At 45.2% G+C, this 24,588-nt stretch overlaps 1 long non-coding RNA gene across 1 annotated transcript; it reads right to left on the reverse strand.

Moving 5' to 3' along the window:
* Window positions 1–1,600: 1,600 nt before the first annotated feature.
* On the reverse strand, window positions 1,601–23,501 carry LOC147121451 (uncharacterized). The gene is made up of 3 exons (XR_015075397.1): window positions 23,380–23,501; window positions 4,228–4,343; window positions 1,601–1,827 (listed from the first exon to the last, which is right to left on the reverse strand). It is a non-coding gene; the product is annotated as an uncharacterized LOC147121451 (long non-coding RNA).
* Between the last annotated feature and the right edge of the window lie 1,087 nt (window positions 23,502–24,588).

Here is a 24,588-nt window from a genome sequence, read left to right on the forward strand (position 1 = left end):
GGCTTCTGCTGCAATAACCACTCAGGCCATATTTCTTCTTTATTTAATGTACTGGAGCCGTTAATACCAAGTAACATCCTGTACTCCAGTACATACAGCTGAATTTGAGAGGCACAGCCCATGGCTAGGGAATAATTAAAACCTTTCTCCTTTTAATTTGTTTTGTTGATATTGCTAAATCAAAGGCAACCCAAATTTTTACCAAGGAACTGAATGATATATAAAAAATTGGAACTGGAGCAAAGCATCCTGCTGATGTTGGCAGTTTGAAAGGATAAAAACATAATGTTAGGGGCCATAAATATCACTAATGGTCACCAATAAATCCAATAGGGAATTCAGGAGAAACTTCTTTACCCAGAGAGTGGTTAGAATGTGGAACTCGCTACAACAGCGAGTAGTTGAGGCGAATAACATAGATGCATTTAAGGGGAAGCTAGATAAGTGCATGAGGGAGAAAGGAATAGAAGGTTATGCTGATAGGATGAGATGAAGTAGGGTGGGAGGAGGCTTCTGTGGAGCATAAATGCCAGCATGGCCCTGTTGGGCCAAATGGCCTGTTTCTGTGCTGTACATTCTATGTAAATTGATATCAGTAAACAGTCCATGCACTGTCAGAGAGGTGAAGGGAAGGGAAGGACAGAGAAACAGCTTTGTATCTGAAACCGCAGACTGTGTCGTGTGGAGCAGAAACATGCCAAGCCCTGTTTTGTAACAGGGAGCAGATTTTATGCTGTTTTGAAGTACAATTCAGATAGACTATTTTAACGCAGTAATAGGCAATCGAATGCTATGCTGAAATGCTGAAGCTGACCTTCACTCCCCCTTCCTCCACAATAACTTCCTGCTCACAGGTTAGCTCCACAGTTAAATTCTCCGCTTTCAAAACATCAACAAAACACCAGTTTAAAATTCTGCCGTTCGGGTGGGAGGTCATTGACCTGAAACGTTAACTCTTGTTTCTCTCTCCACAGATATTGCCTGACCTACTGAGCGTTTGCAGAATGTTCTGTTTTTATAGCAGCTTGAAATGCACAGGCCACTCTTATGGATACTGTTTAACCCTTAGACTGATGCACAAGTTCCAGCCACATGTAAGAGGGCAGGCAACAGGGGAAAGCAAGGAAAGAAAACCACTTTGCTAAGTTTAGTGACTTTGATATGAACTGTGTAAAGAAATTTTAAAAAGAACTTGTGTTTAGATAGCTCCTTTCTTCTCCTCAAGCTCTCCACAACCAATGTATTACTTTTCAAGTGTAGACACTGTTGTTTTGAAGGTCAATGTGACAACCAATTTGTGCACAGTAAAGTCCTACAAACAGCAATGAGAGAAATTACCAGCTAATCTGTTTTGGCAGTGTTGGTTGAGGAATGAACATCGGGAGAATTATCTGCTCCGCTTCAAATAATGTCATGGGATCTTTAATATCGACCTGAACAGGTGAAGAGGTCCTTGGTTTAATATCTCATCTGGAAAATAGCACCTCTGACAATGCAGCACTGAAGCGCCAGTCTAGAATATTGTACAAATGAATTGGAATAGGGCTTGGGCCCACAATCTTTGACTCAGTCAAGAGTGCTACCGCTACTGAGTTAGAAGGTTAGGGTTTGAAGTCCCATTCGGGAACTTAGAATCGCTGACCGCAAATTCTGGGCCATAGAGATAAGATAGGCCAGCTTCAGCAGGTCAATGTCCAAACCATCCTTAGCTTTGAAGGTGTTGAAAAAGTGAATTATTTACTTCTTGGTTTCATTCAATATGAAAGGCTGAGATGGAAAGCGAACTGATGGCCAGGGTGGTGTTGGCTAACCTAGAATGCTTTGGTCCTGTAGAAAAAAGTAAAGTGTTGTCAACCATAATACTACAATGTCTTTTGGAAAGGAAAGATTCATTAAATGTACATTGCAGTCTTCAATTCTCTTACCAGGAGGGAAAAATACTGATGATAATGGGGTAACTAAAGAGTAACTACAACACCCTTAAAATTGCTAACTTATATGGCACGGACTGTCACACTGAGGGTGGACTGGCTTGAAGCATTTCAGGAAGGAAATCACTAGATCCTTGATTCAGCTAGAGGTGGTGGGTTTCTGGTTCGTTGCCAAAGTAGGAGGGAGATGAAGTTATTCTCAGTAGGTGAATACCAATACTAAGGGAAACAGCAAGCTAGCTAAATTGAATCGCCTTTTCACATTCCTACACTCTTATATTCTTTGTTATTTCTTCAGCTCCCATGATGGGATTTTTTGTTTAATTTTCTGATTCTCCCAACTCATTTTGAAAAGCCCCTTTATTTTGCCCTCAATGTTTTTATTTCCATATTACTGTGTTCTCTCTCAGGGACACAACACAAGATGACTTGAATAACCAGTAACGAATTGTAAATATACGATTTTTAAAAACTTTATTCGAAATGTAACATAAGTGACTCATCACTGTGCTATTTTAGAGGTTTTTTTTCATTTTTCTTTATATTACAGTTTTTTATTCTCTTTGTAAGCCTAATAGACTGTTCCCACATTTGAGGAGAATCATACTATTGTCCTTTCTTCTTTTTGTCATATCAAAATTTGCAGTGGAATTGTTCGTCTCCCATTAAATGCAAATAACAGGAAAGGAAGCAAGTTTCATTGCCTCACATCCTTTATATTGACAAGAACATGAAAAATGCACACAAAAAAATTAAGAAAACAAAACTTTGCTACTTTTAGCTAGAGGAAGACTGACAATCCTCACTCCCCTCCCCTAGTTAGCACAACCTGGTAAGCAAGTAAATACAGTGCAAAGAAAGAATGAATTTAGAGAAAGTGTCTTGACAAACCAGGTTATTGCTCTCTGTACTGTCTGGCAGTGACAGTGGAGAATTATTCATTTATCTTGTTTGATGTGGTGTTAGGTGAAAGAGTAACATACAAAAATAAAAACAGAAAATGCTGGAAATACTCAGCAGGTCAGGCAGCATCTGTGGAGAGAGAAACAGAGTTAACGTTTCAGATCCATGGCCCTTTGTCAGAACTGGAAAAAGCTGGAGATGGAACAGGTTTTTAAGCAAGTGCAGGGGCAGGGAAAGGGGGGAGGGGAGGAAAGAACAAAAGGGAAGGTCTGTGATAGGATAGAAGGCAGGAGAGATTAAGAGACATTAAGAGATGGTGCAAAGCAAAAGGAGATAGTAATGGGACAAGTTAAGAAACAAAAGATGGCTCTAGATGAAGTGTAAATGGCTCTGGCAGAAGGAGAGACAGCTGCCATGTGGGAGAGAGAAAAAAAAATAGCTGGGGAAAAAAAGGATAGGGGCAAAGGTTATGGTCTGAAATTGTTGAAATCTATGTTGAGTCCAGAAGGCTGTAAAGTGCCTAATCACACAGAGTTGTGTTTAGCTCTGACTTGTTTTTAAAAGCAGTATGCTGCTACATTCTGTGCAGGATGTCACAGGTAGATATGTGGCTGCCGCATGTATAGTTTACTGACTCAATTTTCTGATATCAATTTGGAAAAGTTCAACGTCTGTATTCGTCAAGAGGTGTGACTCATGCCACCTTGTTGTGAGTAAGACAGATAGAAAGAGTCCAGGGCATCAGTTGTCCCTGGATACTTGGCAAAGCAACAGCAATGCACAATAACTTCATATAGTCAAATGTTCACCTCATATTTGACTATAAGCAAGTTGCTAATACGTGAGTCTGTAAAACATCAGATTAGGTTCTGAAAATCTTCTTCTTTGATAGTCACACATTAGACCCAGGCCTGTATTTTTGTTTAATTCCCTTTTTAGTCAGTTAACTGTGCAATTATAGGGGTAGCTAAGAATATGATTCATACAATTTACAACTCTTGATCTCAATGATAATCATGAATGTATGTTTATCAGTAATTATCTTAAATGCAAATTAATCAATAGCATAAATTTTATTAGGATTGCGATTAAAAAATAACAAATAACTAAAACACAACACAAATTTAACAGATTAGCATGGAGAAAGCACATGGTAACCACCAACATTAAAAAACAATTAATTGACAATTTTTGTTTGCTTTACAGGCATTTAGTCTTAATAATGGTATTCTAACAGCATGCTTTATGCTAATTAAGGATTCATTATTGGACTTAAATCTTAACTGAGTACTGGGATGCATCTCAGAAACATTTGATTAGATCAGAACAGGTTATTTCAAGCCTGTAAAACACTTTGGTAAAGTAACAAATGTGTTCAACTTGAACACCTTACCTTCAAAAGGGCATTGAGTCATCGTCATTGCTGCACTTTCGACAATTCCTAGGACGATGTCAAGACTTAGGGCTCCAACTTATGAAGAGAAACTCAAAGAACTGAACTTGCTTTCACTGGCGAAAAAGAGATTGAGATGGGACGTGAATTAAGTTTTTAGAACAATGAGAAGCATAGATAAAACAGATGGAAGCAGATTATTTAGCTTGGAGTATGATTGCAAAACTAGAAAGTACAAAATTAGCACATCTTAAGTAGAGCCAGTGATCAGAAGGGTAGAACGGACTTGAAGGTTGTACGATAAGAATAAGGAGCTGATGAACAACTATTTATTCTATGGAACAAGATGGCAACTGTGTTCCAAGAGTTTGGTTGATCTCCTGCGGAATGCTATTGGGCAGATTTCTAAACATGGATTGTAAAGCTGGGATAAGTATTCTGGAATAAAAACAGAAAGTGCTGGAAATACTCAACAGGTCAGCCAGCATCTGTGGAGAGAAAAAAAGAGTTCGCGTTTCAGGTTGATGACCTTTCGTCACATTTCCTGCATCTGCAGTATTTTGCTTTTGTATAAATATTCCGGAATTTTCCTTGAGTTGCTTTGAGGGTTCAGGGAGGAGTTTCCCAGCTTTATTTTCTTGGAGCTCCACTTGTAGTTGGTGGTCTTCTTTAGGAGATTGTGTGGGATGGGCTTTTCTGTCTAGGGAACAATCTTGATGGACTGAACCACCTTTTCTTGCTCCACATTGCCTTATGTTATTAAAATATGTAATTAAAGCTCCACCTGATCACAATCAACTTGCTTCCATGTCATTTGAATTGCTATGAGTGTTTAACATGAAGGAAGATAAATGCAGTGATCTTCTAAGCCTTCAATAGAGAGACTCAGGTATACTTTCCAGGCGAATTGGCAAGAATCCTCATTTTTGATAACAATACTTCACTAAAATATTTGAAAGCATTCTTCACATCTGTTTATCTTCTGCTGCTGTAAATGTCATGGAAATGCTGCAGATTTCCTCTCTCTGGTATGATTTGAATGCCTCTCGCTGAAACAGAATACAGAATGTATAGCAACATCTTTAGTACCCATAAGCAGCACAGAATCTACATCAATAATATATACATTTGTACCTGTATACATTGGAATGGCAAATTCAATCAGTTGATAAATTAGATAGATTTCTTTCAGAAAATAACATTTGGGGATTTGAGTAATTTGAGACATGACGGGGTTGATTTTGGCAGCCCTGGGGAGGCGGGTTTGGAGGCGGGACTGCCGGGAAAATGGTAGAATCTGGGAACGGGTACCCATCCCTCCCCCAACTCGCCTCTGTGCCATCTCCCCAGGAGGCGGGTACCCGACCCGCGCCAGGTCCCGTCTCCTCGAGGCGGGAAGGGGATTACAGCCACTTAATTGCCCGTTAATAGGTAATTAACAGGCAGTTAAAAGGATTATCCCTATTTTTCCAGCAGAGGTGCAGGCTTCACGAGGTCAGGAAACCCTGCCAGGGTCAGTGAGGCGAGCAGTGGGTCTGCGGGGGGCGGAGGGATCCAAAAGTGCGCTGTGGAGGTGAGTGATGGCTGCAAGTGTGGAGAGGTGAGCATGTGAGTTGAGTGAAAAGTGATAGAAAAAGTTTACTTACCTTTGTTTCTTCCTGCAGGCTTCAATTATTGGGGATCCGGAGGCTCCGGCATCCCAATGGCAAAGCTGTCAAACGATGACAATTCATCTGTCAAAAATTTTTGACAGATGAAACGTCATACGCTGATGTTCTCTGTAACCGGCTTCCCCTTAATTGGCCTGCTAAGCCCGCTGGGTGGGCTTAACAAGGTCAATCAAGGGAAAATAGCGTGGGTTGGCCACAAGTCGATGGAGGTGGGACTAAAACCTGACAATGTGCCCACATTGGCAAAATCACCCCCGACGTGTGATAAGTGTAGTGTGCTTTGGTTCCTAAAGCTCGCCACCACTGGAGTTTTCCTCGTGTCATGTCTGGCTCTGTTGTAGACCAATTGATAGAGATATGTCGCTATGATTAGTCAACAACCCCATTATCATTGTATCATGTGACTACCAGGATGGTGGAAGGTGAACTAGATGGACCTTGGTCTTACTCGTCCATCAATCCCTCGATTCCTGTGATCACAGAGCCTTGTGGCGACAATGGATCTGCTCACTGTCATAAGCCTGTGCGATTTAGTGAGGTTACCAAAAAGGAAAAGCAGAGAGAAGAGGGATTTTTAATAATTTCTTTAAATAATATACATCATTTGGTAAGGTCCCTATTTTAACTGTGAAGTAAAAGAAAGTTGATTTCTGTGTAAATAATTTAAAAATTGGAGATCGTGGGTGTGATTTTCACTCAGCAGTCAGGAAGGAGGCGGTACTACAACTTTCGGGTTTGTAGTCCTGCCTCCATCTAGATGTGGCCAATCCACGTGATTTTAACTTGATTGACCTTGTTGAGCCTGCCCAGCGGGCTCAGCAGGCCAATTAAGGGCCACCTGGCAACAGGTGATGTCACAGACTGAAATTTCATCTGTCAAGGCGTTTGGACAGATGAAATATCAGTGTTTCACAGCTGTTTGAAGCTGTCAAACACTGACAGTCTTACTTCTAACATGAGCCCTTCTCCACAGACTCAGTTAGAAATCTCTCCTGCACAGAAAGCTGCAGGCTGTCACTTTTGACAGTTCGCAGCCGTTCTGCTTTCTGTGCCGGTTAGATGATGGACTCCTGTAACCTAGAGGAAGGAAGGCTAAAAAAGTAAGTACAGGTAATTTAAACTTCTTTACACACTTTAGACACACCAAACACACTTACCTTTGCACTCATGCACCCATCACTCACCTGAACACCGACATCTCGACCCCTCCAAGTCCTTCAACCCGATAGCCCGACTCCTCTAACTTGGCGTGGTTTGGAGCCGTTGGGAATCCCACACTTCAAGCTTTAAAATAGGGATTAGGCTAAAAACTGACTGTTAACTACCTGTTAATAGGCAGTTAATTGGCACTAATCCCTTCCCGCCTCGGGTAGGTGGGTCCCAGTGCGGGGCGGGTACCTGCCTCCTTTGAAACTTACATGGAGGTGGGTTGGGGGCGCGATGGTGTCGGGACCCCCGAATTCGGGACTTTAATGAAGCAGTCCATGCCCGCATGCAACAAGATGTGGACGACTTTCAGGCTTAGGCTGATAAGTGGCAAGTCACATTCGCGCCACACAAATGCCAGGCCACGACAATCTTCAACAAGAGAGAGTCTAACCACCTCCCCTTAACATTCAGCGGTGTTACCATCCCCAAAGCCCCACCATCAACATCCTGGGGGTCACCATTGACCATAAACTTAACTGGACCAGCCACATAAATACTGTGGCTACAAGAGTAGGTCAGAGGCTGGGTATTCAGTGGCGAGTGTCTCACCCCCTGACTCCCCAAAGCCTTTCCACCATCTACAAGGCACAAGTCAGGAGTGTGATGGAATACTCCCCACTTGCCTGGATGAGTGCAGCTCCAACAACACTCAAGAAGCTCGACACCATCCAGGACAAAGCAGCCCACCTAATTGGCACCCCATCCACCACCTTAAACATTCACTCCCTCCAACAACGGCACACCGTAGCTGCAGTGTATACTGTAAAGTCCGCACCTCAATAATACACGAATTTCGGGAGAACAGTTTAACAGGTACTTTACTGAACAAGAGGCAGCTTGAAACTGAAACTACAGAAGCCTGCTAGGGCCTTTTATACAGGGGTGGTCACTGCTGGTACTGCAGTCTAAGACCAGTTATTCCCTTAAAGGTACATACACAACAATTCCTCCCCTTTTAGATAAACAGTACATAACATTCATTTAACAACTAAATAATAACTAATTACAATTACAATTTTCTCAGTAATATATACATCAACTGAAATAGTCATTTATAAGTTCAGTCTTTGAGTAGGCTTCCTGACCCGGACTGGATAGCGCCTTTCTCGAGTATCCTGTTCTGGCGGTGGAGTCAATTCTGGCTCATTGTCATTGGTTGGTTTGTCAGCTTCCAATACCCCTGCTTCTGAGGTAGATGCAATCTGTACTTCGGGCTCATTACCAGGTGCACATGCTTGTGGTACAGGTTTGGCTTGTTCCTGTGACTCTAGAATCTGGTCAGCATGGCGTCTCATGGTGCTCTCTCCAACGTCCACTGTGTACATTAGTGGTCCCTGCTGTGTGCATATCGTGCCTGGCTGTCATTTTTCTGTTCGGTAGTCGCGGGCCAAGACTGGTTGCCCTATCTTGAAGCTCCTGGTTGGCTTCTCATTTATGTGCTGGAACTGCTTATCCACAACATCTCGTCTTATGTTTGGTTCGAGCAAATCCAAGCGACATCTTAGTCTCCGGTTGAAAAACAGTACGGCTGGAGTTTGGTTGGTTACTGCATGTGTCGCATTCCGGTAAGCAAACAGGAAGTTATTCACCTTGTGTTGCAGTGGTATGTCATCATTATACATTGCCTTTATGGCCTTTTTAAAGGTCTGAACAAACCTCTCAGCCAATCCATTTGTGGCTGGATGATATGGGGCAGATGTGTAATGTTTCACCCCATTATTCTTCAGGAACCTCCAGAAATCCTCAGACACAAACTGTGGGCCATTGTCGGAACAGATCTGTTCTGGCAACCCATTCCTGGCGAAGATGGTCCTTAGGACTGCAATAGTTTTCTCCGTGGTGGTGGAGGACATTTTAATGACCTCTGGCCATTTCGAATGGGCATCCACAGCGATTAGAAACATTGAGTCCATAAATGGACCAGCGAAATCAATGTGTACCCGTTGCCATGGAGATGAGGGCCACTCCCATGGATGTAGTGGGGCCTGTGGTGGAGCGTTTTGGACCTTCTGGCATCCTGTGCATCTCTTGGTCATATCCTAGATTTCTTTATCGATTCCCGGCCACCACACAAACGCCCTGGCTAGGCTTTTCATTTTTACCCCTCCCAGATGACCCTCGTGAAGCACATTGAGTACTCTATCTCTGAACTTGGGTGGAATTACCACTCGGGATCCACACATCAAGGTTCCCCGGCACACTGACAGCTGTTCCCTCCTTGGCGAGAATGCTGCCAACAGTGAGTCGCCATATGCTGGCCATCCCTTCACCGTCAAATCATAGACCCGAGAGAGTGTCGGGTCATTTCGGGTTTCCTTCTCAATACTTGCATTTGTAACAGGCAAACATTCCACTATGGTCACATGGAATATCTCCACCGGGTCCACTGCAGGTGCTTCTTCCGCCGTAGGCAACGGTAGGCGCGACAGCCCATCAGCATTTCCATGTTGTTTCGTACCTTTGTACTCTATGTCATACTGATGTGCCCCTAGAAAAAGTGACCATCTTTGCAGCCGTTGTGCCATCATCACCGGAACGCCCTTCTTTGGGTTAGAAATTGAGACCAGGGGTTGATGATCAGTCAGTAGGGTGAATTTCTGCCTGTGCAGATAGTGATTGAACTTCTTCACCCCCCACACCAGGCTGAGGGCCTCCCTGTCAATCTGGGTGTAGTTACGCTCGGCTGAGGTTAGCGAGCGCGATGCAAAGGCTATTGGCCTCTCTGAACCGTCACGGAATTTGTGTGACAGCACCGCTCCAATGCCGTAAGGTGACGCATCACATGCCAACCGAATCGGTAGTGTTGGGTTGTAGTGGGCCAATACTTCTTTTGAAGTGACTTGGCATTTACATTCCTGAAAGGCACGCTTACACTCATCACTCCATTTCCATGTTACACCAGTTTGAAGGAGGGCGTTCAGTGGGTGCAGAATTGTAGATAAATTCGGCAAGAACTTATGGTAGTAGTTCACCAACCCGAGGAACGACCTCAGTTGCGACACATTTTCTGGTGCTGGAGACTTGACTACAGCCTCAATCTTGTCTGGCGACTTATGCAACCCTTCCTCATCAATCATGTGGCCACAATACGAGATTTGTCTCCTGAAGAACTCGCATTTGGGACGGTTGGTTCGTAGCCCATATTCCTGCAATCTCGTGAGCACCTGTTCCAGGTTGGCAAGGTGTTCATTGTCATTTTCGCCCGTAACCAGGATGTCGTCCAAATAACACTGGGTCCCCGGGATCCCTTGCAAGGCTTGTTCCATTGCCCTCTGCCACATAGCCGGGGCCGATGCTACCCGAAATACCAGTCGATTGTACTGGGAAAGGCCTTTGTGAGTGTTTATCGTGAGGTATTTCCTAGATGCTTCTTCCACCTCCATTTGTAGATACGCTTGAGCCAGGTCAATCTTTGTAAAACGTTTCCCTCCAGATAGTGAGGCGAAAATATCTTCTATCCGCGGAAGCGGATACTGTACTGTGTGCAGGACTGGGTTCACAGTCACCTTGAAGTTCCCACAGATGGGAACCTTTCTTGGCTCCCCAGGCATGCTGCTCAATGCTTTCTTCATTACAGGAACGATGGGTGTGGCCCACTCCCTCCAGTCCACCTTAGACAGCACCCCCGAACGCTCCAGGCTCTCCAGTTCAGCTTCCACAGCTGGGCGTATCGCGTATGGCACCGGTCTGGCCTTGAAAAATTTTGGGGTTGCATTATCCTCAATCTTTATGGTTGCCTTTACTCCTTTTAGAGTCCCAAGTCCTTGTTGGGACACCTCTTCCACGTCAGATAGAATTTGTGACAGACGTCCAGGTGCGACGTCATCATCTTTTTTGTCAGTCACAGTTAATGCCAGAATGCCAATCCAATTGTAGTCTTCGGATCCATTCACGTCCCAATAATGGTGGTCCTCCATCTCGTAGTATATACATGTATAGTTTCTGTGTTTCCTTTCCGTTATATTCAACTGGCACCCTTATTTTTCCTCTGGGGTAGACCTTTTGCCCTGTGTATGTCTTCAATACAATGGACGTGTCCTTTAAGGGTATGGGTGAGAATAGCCCCTCATAGTCTCGTCGATTCATGACAGTTAGGGCTGATCCTGTGTCCAATTCCATCTTCACTGGGGACCCTGCTATCGTGAGGGTGACCCAAATGGTTTGGTGATCTTCTTTTGCGATCACGTTGTGTAACTTTAAACAACTTAGTCGCCTGCTCCCGGAGTCCTTATCACTCTCCTGATCTTCGGAACTACTATCTGTCAGTTTCTTTACTTTCCTGTACTGTTCCTTAGTAGTTCTTGTCATGTTGGTCTTCTTTCCCGACCTGCAGACTCTTGCTATATGTCCCATTTTCCCGCATTGCCTGCATATTTTGTCTTTAAACCAGCAGTCCTTCTGCTCATGGGTTGTTCTGCCGCAGCGATAGCACTTTTCGGCTCCATACGCCATTTCGTTAGCGCTGTATTCTTGTGGTTTCTGTTGTATTTCCGCAGTTCCCCGTGCTGCTGCTTTGTAGGATACTGCCACGCTGAAAGCCTGTTCTAGCGTCAGGTCCTTTTTTGAAAGTAGTTGTTTCTGGGTTCCTTCACTCTGGAGCCCGCAGACAAACTTATCCCGTAAGGTATCTGCCAGTCCTGCTCCGAACTGGCAGTGCTTCGATAACTTGCGTACTTCCATAAGATAGTCAGCATTGCTCTCATCTTTGTGCTGGTTTCTTTTATGGAACTTGAATCTTTCTGCTATCAGCAGTGGTGTAGGGCTTAGATGTTCCTGTAAGATATGAACAATCTCCTCAAAAGTTTTCTCCATTGGTTTAGCTGGGGTAATTAAATTCCGCAATAGGCCGTACGTACTCGCACCCATCAGATTTAATAATACCGACGCCCTCTTTCCATCAGCCACCTCATTTGCCTTGCAGTACACTTCAATTCTTTCCACATACGTGGTCCAGTCTTCTACCTCGTTGTCGAAAGCAGTGATACTGCCACTTTTTGGCATCTTGGGCGATTTAAAATGGCGCCTCCCGCGCTTTTGCTTCTTCCCCAATGGAATAATATGGCACCTCCCGCGCTTTTGCTTCTTCCCCAACGGGATAAAATGGCGCCTCCCGCGCTTTTGCTTCTTCCCCTTACTGCCACGCTGCTCCTAGCGTTCTACAGGGTAATGGCGGCGACCCGCAGCTTTGGCGCATCTCGCTTTCCTTCCCCCCGTTTAGTTTCTCTCCGCTGTCCTGTTCTCGAGCACCGACCGCGCCCTGTGCGCTCCACCCTCTCTCTCTTGTTTTCTTTTCCCAGCGACGCTGCGTGGCCCGATTTGTAGAGCCGCTCGATCGAGCTTGAGCCCGCCGCAGTCCGGAAGGAACAGCGCGCTACCTGCTACCAGCACGATTCGCTGGAACCACAGTCTCTCCCGCAATTCTCCAAACACCGATGGATTCTTTGGGCGGTTGCCCTCGGTCGACGCCCATTGCTCAGACTACGACCTTCCTTTCAGGCGAGATCCCCGTGAGATGATGCCACACTGCAGGTGAGTTCGAACTTACTCGTCGCCACTGTAAAGTCCGCGCCTCAATAATACACGGACTTCGGGAGAACAGTTTAACAGGTACTTTACTGAACAAGAGGCAGCTTGAAACTGAAACTACAGAAGCCTGCTAGGGCCTTTTATACAGGGGTGGTCACTGCCGGTAATGCAGTCTAAGACCAGTTATTCCCTTAAAAGTACATACACAACATATGCCATCTACAAGATGCACTGCAGCAACTCGCCAAGGCTGTTTCGACAGCACCTCCCAAACCTGCGACCTCTACCACCTAGAAGGACAAGGGCAGCAGGTGCATGGGAACACCACCACCTCCAAGTTCCCCTCCAACTCACACACCATCCTGACTTGGAAATATATCGCCGTTCCTTCATTGTTGTTGGGTCAAAATCCTGGAACTCCCTCCCAAACAGCAGTATGGGAGTACCTTCACCACACGGACTGCAGTGCTTTAAGAAGGCGGTTCACCACCACATTCTCAAGGGCAGTTAGGGATGGGCAATAAATGCTGGCCTTGCCAGCGACGGCCAAATCCCAGGAATGAATAAAAAAAAACAAGACTAGACACTACTGCTGTTTAAATGCAAGCTGTTTTACTTTCTTTCTTAACTTAGAACTTTAAAGTTATTGCTGCAGTTCTAACTAAAGGTGCCAGGTGCTATCTATAATGATGAGACAACAGAATAAGAGATATGTGTGCCTAGTTAAAGCACATGGGATTGGGGGTAAGGTACTGTCTTGGATAGAGAACTGGTTGGCAGACAGGAACCAAAGAGTTGGCCTTTTTCCGAGTGGCAGGCAGTGACTAGTGGGGTACCGCAGGGAACGGTGCTAGGACCCCAGCTATTAACAATATATATAAATGATCTAGATGAGGGAACTAGATGTAATATCTCCAAGTTTGCAGATGACACAAAGCTGGGTGGGCATGTGTGCTGTGAAGAGGATGCAGAGAAACTCCAGTACGATTTGGACAGGTTGGGCGATTGGGCAGATGCATGGCAAATGCAGTATAATGTGGATAAATGCGAAGTTATCCATTTCAGTGGCAAAAACAGGAAGTCAGATTATTATCTGAACGGCAATAGATTGGGAAAAGGGGAAGTGCAACGAGACCTGGGTGTCCTTGTGCACCAGTCGCTGAAGGTAAGCATGCAGGTGCAGCAGGCGGTTAAGAAGGCAAATGGTATGCTGGCCTTCATAGCGAGAGGATTCGAGTACAGGAGCAAGGATGTCTTGCTGCAGTTGTACAGGGCCTTGGTGAGACCACACCTTGAGTATTGTGTGCAGTTTTGTTCACCTTATTTGAGGAAGGATGTTCTTGCCATGGAGGGAGTGCAGCGAAGATTCACCAGACTGATACCTGGGATGGCAGGAATGATGTATGAGGAGAGATTGGGTTGATTAGGCTTATATTCGCTAGAGTTTAGAAGAATGAGAGGGGATCTCATTGCAACTTATAAAATTCTAACAGAACTAGACAGACTAGATGCAGGAAGGATGTTCCCAATGGCAGGGGAGTCCAGAACCAGGGGTCACAGTCTAAGGATAAGGGATAAGCCATTTAGGTCTGAGATGAGGAGGAATTTCTTCACCCAGAGAGTGGTGAACTTGTGGAATTTTCTGCCACACAGGGCAGTTGAGGCCAATTCATTAAATATATTCAAGAAGGAGTTGGATATATTTCTTGAGGCTAAAGAGATCAAGGGATATAGGGAGAAGGCAGGGACAGGGTACTGAATTTGGATGATCAGCCATGATCTCATTAAATGGCGGAGCGGGCTCGAGGGGCCGAATGGCCTACTCCTGCTCCTATCTTCTATGTTAAACAGAAATAGGTCAAGTATATACTGATTCCCAAATGAGAAGCATACACTGCACCTCAGTCATCCTCACAGCTCTTGGGAACAGAGACACTCATAGATCTATTCTTATATCTATTATGTATATTATTTAAAGAAATTACTTCAGTCACTTTTCTTACTATTTATTTAGGAAACCTCATTAAAGCACATAGGTTTACGTCAGGGATCAGATCCATGTTGTGCATAAAATTCTGTGGTCAACAATGAAGGACAAGGTGGTTACTCCTCCACTAATCAGTAACAAATTGACATGCTCACTGCAAGACTTCCAGAGAATTAAAACATGATCAACCTCCAACAACCCACAGAGGACAGGCTGCATAGTCTTCTCTAGAAGACCAGGCGTCTCATGTACTTTACAGGGTCACCAAATGCTATATTTACAAGTTTATTTTTAAAAGCACACTGACGTTCAGTAACAGCCGAGAACTCCCCATGGTTATAGGGTTGCTTTTTCCGTAAATCTTGTTAACCAATTTCTCTTATTTATTTACTTTCAACAAGGTGAGCAACTGCATTCAAATAGTGACCAGAGGAATTCAGTCAAATGTTTCATCCAATTCATTCAAAGAAGAAGCTGTTACTGAATGTCTGTAGGTATTGCAGAGTCATAGCAGGATGGGGGACAACAACAATAACAACTTTCATTTATATAGCACCCTTAACATAGTAAAACGTCCCAAGGCGCTTTATAGGACCGTTATCAGACAGAAATTGACACAGAGCCAAAGAAGTTGACCTTAGGACACGTGACCAAAATCTTGGTCAAAGAGGTAAGTTTGAAACAGCGTCTTAAAGGAAGAGAGAGAAGTAGTGAGGCTGAGAGGTTTGGAGAGGGAATTCGAGTGCTTTGGGCCTATGTGGCTGAAGGCACGGCCACCAATGGTGGAGCGAAGGGATGTGCAAGAGTCCAGAGTTGGAAGAGTGCAGAGTTCTCAGAGTGTTGCAGGGCTGGAGGAGGCTACAGAGATAGGGGGGGGGCGAGGCCATGGAGGGAGATGAACACGAGGATGAGAATTTTAAAATCGATGTGTTGGTGGACTGGGAGCCAATGTAGGCCAGCGAGCACAGGCCGATGGAGGAATAGCACCGTTATGCTTTGTGATTATATGTGCAAGCAACAGCTACAAGCCTCTTTGCACACTCCTTTTAATTCCTCGCAGGCAGTGACTCAGTGAGCAGCAGCTTGAGTGAGGTCGGTGGTATATAAGGGGAATGTGATCCCAGAATCCAAAGCTGAAACTGGCATTAAATCTGTACGATCCTATTACCAACGATCTTCTTGTCAATTTCAGGTCAATTTAATGACAGAGTGGATATTGGGACAGAGTTTTGCAATAACATCTGGCTAATTTGACATGTTAATGACAGTATGCTTTGATGTGCAGACAGTGCATGCAAGTAAAAGGAATATGTGGAGCACATGTACTGCTACATCTGCTGAATAGGTGAGGGCTGCATGGATGTGTCGTGCAATATACGATTAAATTGTAAGCTTGGACTAAAATGATAAATCCCCCCCCCCAAAATGTGACTTGTATGATCTGAAAAACAATCAGAGCATTTCCGATCCAAATTCTCTCTCTTCATATAAACTCAATGGTGAAAAGTACTGATGGATGCTTGACAATTGCAGCGCAGAGGCAAAGCTGGGAACAGGTGCTGTGGTTGTTGTATATGAATGCAAAGCCTATACAGTCCTCCCCACTTATTCCGTCTTTGCTTATCCAGGACAGCCGCCTATATCAGGCAAATGGTGCTAACCATTTGCTATCACCATTGGCATCTATTACATAAGGCGGTACATAAACACACCGGCTATTTCATTCCTCAGTATTTACCGACTTTTAAAAATCAAATTTATTTTTATGACTGCATCCACTCAATATCTCAGTTCAGCCATGATCTAATTAAATGGCGGAACAGCTCGAGGGGCTGAATGGCCTGCTCCTATGTTCCTATCTCACGTTGCAACATAAACAGAGCCACAAGCAGAACTACAGAGGCAGAAATAGAACATATTGTAGCGGAGGTTGACCTGATCACACGTTAAACATATCAGCTGATTGAAGCTGTCCGAAGTTTCCCCCGACATCCCCGGCCCACCACCCCACAGAGTTCTTAACAGTTAGCGGGGCGAGCGGCTGATGGAGACTTCAGGCAGGTTCAGTCAGCTGCTCGCACAGTTAATAACAACGGGAGGCAGTCATAAGGTGAAGCCCCGTCACCTTCAGCCACCCACTCATCCTTCAGTCACCCCTCCCCTTCAGTCACCGCTCCCCTTCAGTCACTCCCTCCCCTTCAGTCACTCCCTCCCCTGCAGTCACCGCTCCCCTTCAGTCACTGCTCCCCTTCAGTCACTCCCTCCCCTTCAGTCATTCCCTCCCCTTCAGTCACTCCCTCCCCTTCAGTCAATCCCTCCCCTGCAGTCACCGCTCCCCTTCAGTCAATCCCTCCCCTTCAGTCACTCCCTCCCCTGTAGTCACCACTCCCCTTCAGTCACTCCCTCCCCTTCAGTCACTCCCTCCCCTTCAGTCACTCCCTCCCCTTCAGTCAATCCCTCCCCTTCAGTCACCGCTCCCCTTCAGTCAATCCCTCCCCTTCAGTCACTCCCTCCCCTTCAGTCACTCCCTCCCCTTCAGTCACCCCCTCCCCTGCAGTCACCCCCTCCCCTTCAGTCACTCCCTCCCCTTCAGTCACTCACAATTCACAATTCAATTCAAATCGTTTTATTGGCATGATAAGTTACATCTTATGTTGCCAAAGCATCAAAATACATTTATGGTTTAGCACATAAACGCAGTTCTATTCATACAGTGTATAAACAGGTATATCCCTGAGTGTATAAATATACATTCGCATTGTTTATATATATTCTTTTCTTAGTTTACTGGTTGTCCCTCTGTTCATGGCAAGCTGTAACATAGTGTGCCACCAGTGTTACACAGCTTCTCCCCTCTCCCAGTAGGAATGGGAGTTTTTGGTTGTCATTCAGATTTCTGAAATCAGGGCATATTTGTGAGAATTTTTGTTAGAAATTCTCCCTGATGCCCTGATATTTTCCGCTCCCTCCCCTGCAGTCACCGCTCCCCTTCAGTCACTCCCTCCCCTTCAGTCACTCCCTCCCCTTCAGTCACTCCCTCCCCTTCAGTCAATCCCTCCCCTTCAGTCACCGCTCCCCTTCAGTCAATCCCTCCCCTGCAGTCACTCCCTCCCCTTCAGTCACTCCCTCCCCTTCAGTCACCCCCTCCCCTGCAGTCACCCCCTCCCCTTCAGTCACTCCCTCCCCTTCAATCACTCCCTCCCCTTCAGTCACTCCCTCCCCTTCAGTCACTCCCTCCCCTTCAGTCACCCCCTCCCCTTCAATCACTCCCTCCCCTTCAGTCACTCCCTCCCCTTCAGTCACCCCCTCCCCTTCAATCACTCCCTCCCCTTCAATCACTCCCTCCCCTTCAATCACTCCCTCCCCTTCAATCACTCCCTCCCCTTCAGTCACCCCCTCCCCTGCAGTCACCCCCTCCCCTGCAGTCACCCCCTCCCCTTCAGTCACTCCCTCCCCTTCAGTCACCACCTTCCCTTCAGTCACTCCCTCCCCTTCAGTCAACCCCTCCCCTGCAGTCACCGCTCCCCTTCAGTCACTCCCTCCCCTTCAGTCACCCCCTCCACTTCAGCCACCACCTTCCCTTCAGTCACTCCCTCCCTTTCAGTCAACCCCTCCCCTGCAGTCACCGCTCCCCTTCAGTCACTCCCTCCCCTTCAGTCACCACCTTCCCTTCAGTCACTCCCTCCCCTTCAGTCATTCCCTCCCTTTCAGTCAACCCCTCCCCTGCAGTCACCGCTCCCCTTCAGTCACTCCCTCCCCTTCAGTCACTCCCTCCCCTTCAGTCACTCCCTCCCCTTCAGTCACCCCCTCCCTTTGTCAACCCCTCATCATTCAGTCACCCCCTCCCCTTCTGTCACCCCCTCCCCTTCAGTCACCCCTCCCCTTCAGTCACTCCCTCCCCTCCCCTTCAGTCACTCCCTCCCCTTCAGTCACTCCCATCTTCTTCAGTCACTCCCTCCCTTTCAGTCACCCCCTCCACTTCAGCCACCACCTTCCCTTCAGTCACCCCTCCCCTTCAGTCACTCCCACCCTTCAGCTACACCTCCCCTTCAGTCACCCCTCCCCTTCAGCCACCCCTCCCCTTCAGTCACTCGTTCCCCTTCAGCCACTCCCTCTATTCAGTCACTCCCTCCCCTTCAGTCACTTCCACTCCCCTTCAGTCACCTCCCCTCCCCTTCAGTCACCCATCTCCCCTCCAGTCACCCCCCATGGCCTCTAGAACTCCTGCGAGCTCTTTTTGCCCCCTTAGCTGAGCCCCACATCTGTAAGAAAACATTTTGGTCACAGCGGCCACCACGTATATGGCAGGCAAATCGCATTGACACCAACCCGCCCTCTCTAAGCAGTGGGGACTGTATCACGGAACTGGGGAAAGGGACCAATTTAAAGTTAATTGAGGTACTAACTAAGTGTAACAAAGGGGTAGTGAAATTTTGGTGGGAGTTTTTTTTGGTACAAATCCAACCCGGGAACAGCTTGCTCTGAAAACTCAAATACAGAGTGACTGTTGGATGAGTGGCAATTTGCGGTTCAGCAGGTGTTTTAGCTGTTATAACCTAAATCTTTGAAATGTCATTTTTATATTTGCATTACAAAAAATGTGTAATGCAATATGCTGTTACCAGTGAAGTGGCACCATAGCAATGCTGATCACATCATTGCAGGTGTCTGTGTTTATATACATGGGCAAATATCTTCCAAATACTTCACCATAGCAACACCAAGCCTTTAATTAGCTCAGTAAAAACAGTACTTTGCTGCAGTTGTGCATTACGTGGGTCTCCTTTCGCAACATCTGCAGAAGTCTGCCTCGATGGCTTATTAGGCAAATGCACTGAGTAGTGTAGCACTTCTTGTGCCTACAAGCGTCTGTTGGGCATCAGAGATCAGGACCTTCTGGCTGCTGAAGGGAGAACGATAGCCAGGAAGTTCCAATTAGATCCAGACATCAGGAGAAGGACGAGTTCAAAATAAAAAAGAAGGCTTTCCTGAAAGCCTTCAGCCTGCCTCCAGGACACAGTTGGATTTTCCAGTCTGTGGGCGCCAAGGGAAGGCTACCGCACCAAGTTTTCTGGGTGCTCCTCCTGCCTCATCTGAAGGCCTCTGATAGGCTTGCCACTTCTGCAGGTACAGGCCAATCTTTGCTTCCCATCCCCAGGAAAGCCCAGGAAGTTCTGGATCAAAGAGACAGAGAAACATGGCACAACGAGTCGCTGCCCCTTTTTCCTGACCTTTGTGCCTGAGCAACTGGACATTTCCTGGGGGAAAAGGTCAGGGAAATCAACTCTGCTAAGTCAAACAATCGGTAAGATGGAGTCTGTAAACTAGCAGGAACTGCTAAGTGCAGTTGCATGTAAAGTTGTTTAAACATCAATAAATATTTTGCTTTGCCATTAAATCTTGAATTTTAATCAAGACTAAAACAAGTTCAACTAGTTCCTCATTGCTGGATCAATGTCCTGGAATTCCCTACCTAATGCCATAGTGGAGGTATCGTCAGAACAGGGACCTCAGCGGTTCAAGGAGAAGACCCACTATCACCACCTCAGGGCAACTAGGGATGGACAATAAATGCAGCCTTGCCAGCATCATTCACAGCCTGTGAACAAATGAATACTGGTGAGGCCAAGGACAGTGGAGTGACCTTCAATGGAAACTAAAATTGGGTGGGGCGTGAAACGAGTGAAATCCCTATTTCTATAGTCCAGTCAGTCCAACTTCTGTGATAGGGACGTTATTAAAATGCATTGTATGAGATGCTATAAATGAGCATTTAGAACATACAGGGGTTATAGGACTACCTAACACAACTCCAGAAAACAAAGGGATGTATATCGTTCCTGGATAATAACTAATGGGTCTGGAGCTTGCCTGATTGCTTCTGAGGGGTGGGACAGGAATTTTTTGTAGAGACTTCCAAATTGGCTACAGGTGTCTAGCCTTTTGCCTTTCCCAGAAGATGGAGGGGGGAGGGAGTGGGGGCTGCTGGAATGGTTGGTGCATGGGGCTGAAATCAGCCAATGGATGGCTTGTGTCTGGTGCCGTTTCTCATCTTTGATACATAAATATAAACATAAATATAAACATAAACGTAGACATGATGGTACAGCTATTTCAGATCAGGTTAAAACATCCTATAGGAAATAATGTTGGGCTCTCCCATCCCTGTTCCTATTGAGCATACACCCACAGTGCTAAACTATCCCTGATTTACAGCTACACTCCCTGTCATATACCACCATTAATGTAAAAGCCATCCCAAGGCACTACACAGAATAAGTGAATGGATAGTGGATGGCAAGTCAGAAAAAGAGAGATTAAGAGAGGTGCAGATAATGGATTTTAAGGAGATTTTTAAATGACAAAAGCGAAGCAGAGGAGCTTTGTTTTTATTCATTCATGGGATGTTGGCATTGCTGGTAAGGTGAACATTTATTGCCCATCCCTAATTGCCCTTGAGAAGGTGGTGGTGAGCCGCCTTCTTGAGCCACTGCAGTCCGTGTGATGAAAGTACTCCCACAGTGCTGTTAGAGAGGGAGTTCCAGGATTTTGACCCAGTGACGATGAAGGAACGCTCATATGTTTCCAAATCAGGTTGGTGTGTGACTTTAAGGGGAACTTGGAGGTGATGGTGTTCCCATGCGCCTGCTGCCCTTGCCCTTCAAGGTGGTAGAGGTTGCGGGTTTGGGAGGTGCTGTCAAAGAAGTCTTGGTGAGTTGCTGCAGCACATCTTGTAGATGGTACACACTGTAGCCACGGTGCTCCGGTGGTGGGGGGAGTGAATGTTTAAGGTGGTGGATGGGATGCCAATCAAGTAGGTTGCTTTGTCCTGCATGGTGTTGAGCTTCTTGAGTATCGTTGCAGCTGAATGCATCCAGGCAAGTGGCAAGTGGAGAGTATTCCATCACACTCCTGACTTGTGCCTTGTAGATAGTGGAAAGGCTTTGGGGAGTCAGGAGGTGAGACACTCACCACAGAATACCCAGCCTCTGACCTGCTTTTGTAGCCACAGTTAAGTTTCTGGTCAATGGCATGTTGATGGTGGGGGATTCGGTGATGGTAATCGGTAGGGAATCCCAGAATTTAACTTTGAGAGAGACCACATTGATGGTTGGCATGGGAAATGGAATGCAGAAGGGAGTGCTTTTCAGAGCTTGAAGTTGAAGCACATATTAAAGACAAGTTTTACTCTGCTTCCAATCCATATTGTATGTGACTTGGGAGTCACTGATGCTGATATAGATGTTTAAAATGGAATAGTGTTTTATTTTCCATTTCAAATATGCCTCTCCTTGATGAACCCAAAAAGTCTTTTAAAAATAGCAATATTGACTAGGTTTTCCCCAACGCCTCAGCAAATTTATCCAGTGAATATCTGACTAGCTCATGTAGTGAGTGCTGATTCACTGTGTACCTACAAGAGAGAGCTCGATCAGTCCCTGGTAGGCCAATTTAATAAATTTTGTAGTGAGCAGCGGAATCATTACTACTTAGTCTAAAAAAACATAAAAATCCAATTGGTTTGTTCAGGGAAGGGCTCCTGCTATTCCTACCTGGTCTGGCTTGCCTGTGATTCCAGGTCCCACAAATATGTGGTTGACTCTTAAATAAAAGTAGCTTCAGTTCTGGAGGACTACCGCCAGTTGCATACTGCACAACTATGGCATAAAATGTCAGTTACCTTTAAATATAAAAGCAGAAGGGATTGACACATGGTGATTGTGGCCATGGAAATGCCTTTCTGCAGTTTATTCACTCTCTACAGTAATATTTATGTTTTACTCTGTACTTGTTTAAAATCACACATGTTCTTCCGGACCACTTTCCAGGCGTTGTAGGTTGATGGGACAGGCTTTACTTATGCTACAGTTGATACTTTCTTTGCAAGCTCGGGCTTTACCATAACAGAGGTTACTAGCACGTCCTGCTCTGTGAAAATGGCCTACGGTTGCTGCCATTCGTTCAAGCATGGCTGCAATTAGCCACCGGACCTTTCTCTCAGAAATATGTGGTTCCATTAGCTGCTTCAGAGATGTAAAAAGAGCATCATTGCAGGTTCATCGCGATAGGTTTCTACTTTTTTCTTGCCGTGAACGCATGCTTTTGGCAGTGGGCATGTTGGAATGCCATGCGTTCATGCCACTTCATTAGTATTTGCTAAAAATGATTGTAAAAGATGCTTTTCTCCTGGTTTTTTTTCCAACCAGAGGAATGTTGACCTCACAGAGACTTTTGTGTGCTGTAATAATACAGTATTCTTTAACTAAGTGAATTTTAAACACCTCAAACTAGAAGGCAAGGCAAGGACCAAATTCTCTCTTTGAAGTTGCGATGTAGCAGAAGTATGATGTAACAAATGGTGAGAAATTGAGGCTTTACAAAGGTTCATCAACATTCCACTGTTTTTACATATCTTGGCCTGAAAGTATGTACAGACTGGGTTCTTGATTTTTAACCTTCAGTTCAAACTTCACAGTTGGATGCGAATTGTTTTAAATTTCTACATTTGATCATTGCAAAATTTCCTCTCAGGACTAAATTACAGACTCAGGCTGAGGTACACTGTGTGATCTGTTATTTGGTGGTAATTTTCAAGCAGGGCTGTAACTCATAGCTAGAGGACTGCAAACAGCTGCCTCACACTGTCCCTGCATACCCGACGCCATCCCAGCTTAAGCCCACTGGGCCCACAACCTGCTTCATGCTCGTTAGATCCTTTGCTTAGATCCTAATTACCCCACAAGAATGGCATCTACCCACCTTCGAAAGCAAGCCTGCTCTGCAAGCATCTCTGAGCAGTGAAAGATCTTGTTTGAACATGTTTCAAACCAGACGGGAAGGTTTCTCTTCAGACGTCGCTGATTATAACCCTGTGTCAAAGATTTTTTTGGCTCAGTGATGCGCTTGTGATCCGCCTTTGGCTTTTTGAACTGTTGGAAGCTGTGTAAACAGAGTGGGTGTGAGAGCGAGGTTATTGGCCTGATGGCTAGTGCGTGCCATTAGATAAAAGTTTCAGTTCACCAAATTTAACCCTTTGGGCACAAACGCCACCTTCACTTGTTAATAGTTATTTGTTATCTAAACACTTTGATTTTTGAGTTTGGTACTGTTAATTAGAGTTTACTTTAGGTCAGAAAACAGGGCCACCACAATGTGAAAAGGTGCATTAAGCTATTGCATCAATGGGCATCTGTCCTTTCACGAGGCTTTACAATTTTTTCACACAAATTGACAGAATCAGTACGATCAGCAACAAATCACTCTATTTGTTCCCTGGGCGGGAGGGACGCATTTTAAATATTGAAGAGCCTTGTACTATGCTTTATTTAAAAATTATATTCTGTCTTGTTTTTGTTTTCTCCTGAAAGCACTATTCAATTCAATTCAATTCAAATCGCTTTATTGGCATGATGACAAGGTACATCTTATGTTGCCAAAGCATCGAAAAACATTCATGGTTGAACACAAAAAATACAGATCTATCCATACAGTGTATAAACAGATATATCCCTGAGTGTATAAATATACATTCATATAATTTGTATATACTCTTCTTATATTTAGTGGTTGTCCCTCTGTTTATGGCACTAACTCATGCTGGGGTACGGTTTTATCGGTACCAGCAGCCATCTGAATTAAGTTGCCAGTGAGCGTTGACAAGCAATTAAAAAGAAAGAAAGACTTGAATTTATATAACGCCTTTCACGACCTCAGAACATCCCAAAGCGCCTTACAGTCAATTAAGTAGTTTTGAAGTGGAGTCACTGTTGTAGGAAATGCAGCAGCCAATTTGCACACAGCAAGCTCCCACAAACAGCAATGTGATAATGACCAGATAATCTGTTTTTGTTATGTTGATTGAGGGATAGATATTGGCCAAGACACCGGGGATAACTCCCCTGCTCTTCTTCGAAATAGTGCCATGGGATCTTTTACATCCACTTGAGAGAGCAGACGGGGCCTCGGTTT

Source organism: Somniosus microcephalus, chromosome 3 (assembly GCF_052327205.1).
Source record: "Somniosus microcephalus isolate GS21.2 chromosome 3, FLI_Smic_1.0, whole genome shotgun sequence".
NCBI classification, from domain to species: Eukaryota; Metazoa; Chordata; class Chondrichthyes; order Squaliformes; family Somniosidae; genus Somniosus; species Somniosus microcephalus.